Consider the following 5,182-nt stretch of genomic DNA (forward strand, 5'->3'; position numbering starts at 1 on the left):
TCAGCAGGAGCCAGGATCCTGCACTGTAGTTTCTTGATTGTTCCTCCTTTGTTCCTGTATTCCCTCACTTCCCTGGTTAGCAACTGTTTGAATCTGCTCTTTGGAACTCAGAGATGTCTAGGAGGCTGAAGCCTTTATCCTGCAAATAAGAAAGGGGGACAGGGAAAGGCTTTTGTGCCCAGGAGGGCCCCACAAAGTCCTGCTTCATTACATAAACACATAGCATAAATGATTTAACTTTTTCTTCTCTCAGATTTAACAGTTCATACTGGACATTACAAAATCCAGGATTTTTATACTAGAAATGCAATTAAAAAATAATACCTCACCTTGGGCATTCTAAGGTAAATTAAGGTTGTAATGGGTGGGAAAGAGAATGGGAAATTACTAAGAAAGAAGACCAGAAAGATAAAATGTAAGGTAGTGGGAATTACAAGTAGGGTTTTTTTTTTATTTATAGTTTTCTAGCTTTTAAAAGTGAGAGTGTATAATTTAAAAAATCATGAGAAAACTAATTTCATTAAAAATTAAATATGAATAAGAGATCTACTTTTATAATCTTCAGAGAGTTAACTGAATCCGCTAGGATTACTGGATTTAAGAACCAGTTTTAGTAACTGTCTGGGCCAATTGTTTCATTTTAGGAATGAGGTTATTGAGGTCAGAGAGGTTCAGTGCCTTGCCCCAGCTCACACAGCGAATGAGTTGGCAAATCTGGGTATGGAATTTGGATTTCCTGGTGTCTCATCCAGTATCTATTCCACTGTGCCCCCAATCAATTCTGCATGTCCATCTTCACAGGCTATTAAAGACAGAAGATGTGGCAGGCTCTCTGTTAGTTTTATTTTTTTTTTTAATGTTGTCAAATATAGCTGTATTTTGTAATGCAAACTATACTGCACAATGATAAACACTTCTCTACTGTAAATGTCAAGATAGAAGATATTGGGTTGGCCAAAAAGTTTGTTCGGGTTTTGCTATGCCATCTTATGGAAAAACCCGAATGAACTTTTTGGACCCAATAGAAAGTCAATGTGTGGGGCAGCTGTATTGCTAGCCTAGGTGGTGGAAGAGGGCAGCTCTGCCATGTGCCCTGGGAGTGTTACCAAGAAGTTCAGCATAGAGACTGTTCCTCCGACTCTTCCAAAGCTCATTCTGTGAGCTTTTTATATTCATTTACAATTCTCTTTCTGCTTAATTAGATTCTGAAGTTTGAATCCCAGAACCTATCAAATAAGCTTGCCTACAGCATCACAGCCAGGAACAGGAAGATCTAGAGCTCGAAGTCAGGTCTGACCCTCTTGGTTGACACTCTTCAATTCTAAGTTCTTAGAAAGAAAAGGGAGAGGTTTACCCTGACCTTGTTCCAGAGTGAATTTCTTTAGTTTTCAGAAGCAGTTATGTTGCAGGAAGGGGGACCCCTTCCAGGGCCTGAGAGTGGGCTCTTGTCTAACACTCAGAAATGAATTGTCTGAGGAGACACACGTGCTGACAAAGCAAGACTTTATTGGGAAGGGGCGCCTGGGCGGAGAGCAGGAGGGTAAAGGAACCCAGGAGGACTGCTCTGCCACGTGGCTCGCAGTCTCGGGTTTTATGGTGATGGGGTCAGCTTCCGGGCTGTCCCTGGCCAATCATTCTGACTCAGGGTCGTTCCTGGTGGTGCATGCATCGCTCAGCCAAGATGGATTCCAGCGAGAAGGATACTGGGAGTTTGGTAGGACTTATGGACTGGCATTTCCTCTCTCCTTTTGACCTTTCCCAAATCCTTCCGGTTGGTGGTAGCTTGTTAGGTCCGTATTCGTTACCAGGACCTCCTGTTGTAAGATAACTCATGCAAGTGGTTACTGTCTTTCCTGGCCAGGGTGGGAAGTTTCGGTCAGTGGTTCCCCTAGCAATCATACCATAAGTAGAGAAGCTTTGGGAGACGAAAATCTCTAATCAGACACTTTATTGAAAGGATTGTTGGTTCCACTGAAAAAGCTGGAGTTATGAGCAGAATGGGAGAGGATATTTGCTGATTCCTTTGTCAGTGTGGCATCAAGGGAAACCTAAATGGCCTAGATGTTAAAGGAAAGACATTAGGCTGCAGAGGATACTGAATTAACCACAGCAGCCAAGAGTAGTAAGCAGACAGGTAGTGGGAGTGTTTTTGCAGAGTTAGTAACAGGAACTGTAAGTGACCTGGAGAATACTCTTGTTACCGAATGTAATTTTGTGTGCCCGACGCATAGTGAGGCCAAACAAACCAAAATGTCAGAGTTGGGATCAGAGAAAGGTTTATTGCAGCGCCAGGCAAGGAGAACAGGTGGCTTGTGCTCAAAAAAACCCCGAACTCTGATGGTTTTCGGGGAGAAGTTTTTATAAGCAAAATTTGGGGTGAGGGCTGCAGGGTGTGTGACTTTCTTCCGATTGGTTGGTGGTGAGGTAACAGGGCGGTGCTCCAGGAATCTCGCGCTCAGCCTGAAGTTACCATCCTCCACCTGGGTGGGAGCCTTAGTTCCTGCAGAAGAACTCAAAGATACTATTATGTATATTCCTTCAGAAGGAACCAGGACCCTGCTTTAATCATTGCACTATAGTTTCTTGATTGCTCCTCCTTTGTTTCTGCATTCCCTCACTTCCCGGATTAATAACTGTTTGAATCTGCCCTTTGGAACTCGGGGAAGGTCTAGGAGGCTGAATGAAACCTATTTCCTATAAAGAAGAAATGGGGGGAAGGACTTGTACTGGGAGGGGCCCCATAGAGTCCTGCTCCGTTTCACTCACCGTGAAGTGGTGGAACACCATCAGGCCCCGTGGGACTTCCAGTTGCATCATTTGGCTTGTTGCATATTATGAAGTGGAATTATTCTTCTTTAGCATAAAAATCCCTTGTGTTGTGTGGCCAGAACTCTCTACTGAGCAGTCCAATGTAGACAACTATCTAGGTTTTTTTTCTTGGAGGTTCATACTGAGAAAGAAAAGTTAAATTGTCTCTTCTACTACAGATATTGTTAATCTTAGAGACAGTTTTAGATGACACATAGGTTTTAATGTTTTCATAATAAGGTTATATGAAGCCAAACAACTCCTGGATATGGGATAGGCTCGTGTTTGGGGGATGATCATACAAAGACTCTTTATTAGAAACATTTAAAAGCAAAGTACAATTTGCCTAATAATAGCCCACCCAGTAGAAAAGAATTTCATTAACTTCTCTTGAATGCTTTAATCTCCACTCTGACAAAATGAACGCCTGTTGGCAATTTAACAATTCTTTGGTTTTTAGCTGAAACAAAGTCAAATAAGCGGAGTGCTGTTAATGCTTGAGGTAAATGTGCAGTCTTGCAAGACTGGATTTAACTTGTTTTCCAAAACATATCACTTTAAATATATGTGATAAAAATATATCACAATTATACTTCATTTAGATTTTTTCTCCATTATTTTATCTTTATTGTGTTATACTGATGCCTGATATCCCCAAACCTATGTGTATATTGGCCTTGCCACTGTGAGAGAGAATTAAAAGCGAATCATGTGTGAATGAAAAATGTTGCCTGCCATATCAACAAACAAAGGATGCTGAGACCATCAAGCCATTAGGCACTACCACTGCCCTGACGGTGAGCCCTGAGGGAACTTAGGATGGGAAAGAACCGGATACTGGCCCTAGATAGTTAAGGTACATACCAAAGGAATGATTTCAGTGAACCCAGACTCTTGCATCTTCCCATACAAAGAAAAGGGCTAAATTCATTAAGTTGAGAGGTCAGGTTTTCTTTCATTAACACTAATCTTTTGATGTTCTAAGTACCCGGTTTTTGTTGCAGAAACTCCTACACATCCTGGTTCCTACCCGTCCTCTTCCCGAGCAGTCCATCAGAGCTGCATGAGAGGCAACCTCCCGGGCTTGAAGTCCTCAGAAAGTCCGCCAAATAAAACAGAATTCTCAACTTTGAGGTTGTATAGTTTTTTTCAGTTAACAATGCATCCTCTTAAGTTTCATATTTTTATTTTCCTCTGTGTAAGAATCATCCCCAAACACTCCAATTAAAGATGGTCAAAGGATCTAAATAGATATTTCTCCAAAGGAGATATGCAAATGACCAGTGAGCACATGGAAAGATGCTCAACATCACTAATCATTAGGGAAAAATGTAAATTAAAACCACAATGAGATACTAGTTCATACCCACTAGGATGGCTATAATTCAAAAAAAAAAGATGATAATAAATATTGATGAGGATATGGAGAAAGTGGAACCCTCATAGGTTAACGTAGAGTTAAGCACATGACCCAGCAATTCCACTTCTAGGTAGACACCCAAGAAAAATGAAACCACACAAAAACCTACACACAAAACACACAAAAACCTCCACACAAAAACCTACATATAAATGTTCATAGGAGAATTATTCATAATAGCCAAAAGGTAGAAACAACCAAAAACGTCTATAAACTGATAAATAGAATGTGATATGTCCGTACAATGGAATATTACTAAGTAAAATAAATGAATAAAGTACTGACACATGCTACAACATGCATGATCCTTGAGGACATTATGCTAAATGAAGGAAGCTGGTCATAAAAGAACACACACTGTATGCTTCCATTTACGAAACGCCCATAACAGACCATTCTGTAGAGACAGAAAGTAGATTATTGGTTGCCTAGGGCTGAAGAATTAGGAGACAATGGGGAGTGATTGCTGATGGATATGGGGTTTGTTTTTGGAGTGATGAAAATATTCTAAAATTGATTGTGGTGATAGTTGTACAACTCCGTGAATATACTAAATACTATTGAATTGTACTCTTTAAATGGGTGAATCTTGGGAATTCCCTGGCAGTCCAGTGGTTAGGACTCTGTGCTTTCACTTCTGAGGGCCTGGGTTCAATCCCTGGTAGGGGAACTAGAATCCCACAAGCCATGTGTCATGGCCCAAAAAAAAAAAATTTAAATGGGTGCATTTCATGGTATGTAAATATATCTGATATATACATATATCTGACATATATGTATATGGAAATCCAAAGGGCTTGTCATGAGTACATATGTTTTAAGGCAAATATCAGAGATTTACATATAAAAAAGAATGACATGGTTCTCTTTCTCCTTCATGGGCCTCTTGGCAATAATACGCAACAGTCTTTTAGCATCACCTTACTTTTTCTGGGCATCTGATAGATGTAGGGA

Source organism: Lipotes vexillifer, unplaced genomic scaffold, assembly GCF_000442215.2.
Source record: "Lipotes vexillifer unplaced genomic scaffold, Lipotes_vexillifer_v1.1 scaffold847, whole genome shotgun sequence".
Taxonomy (NCBI): Eukaryota; Metazoa; Chordata; class Mammalia; order Artiodactyla; family Lipotidae; genus Lipotes; species Lipotes vexillifer.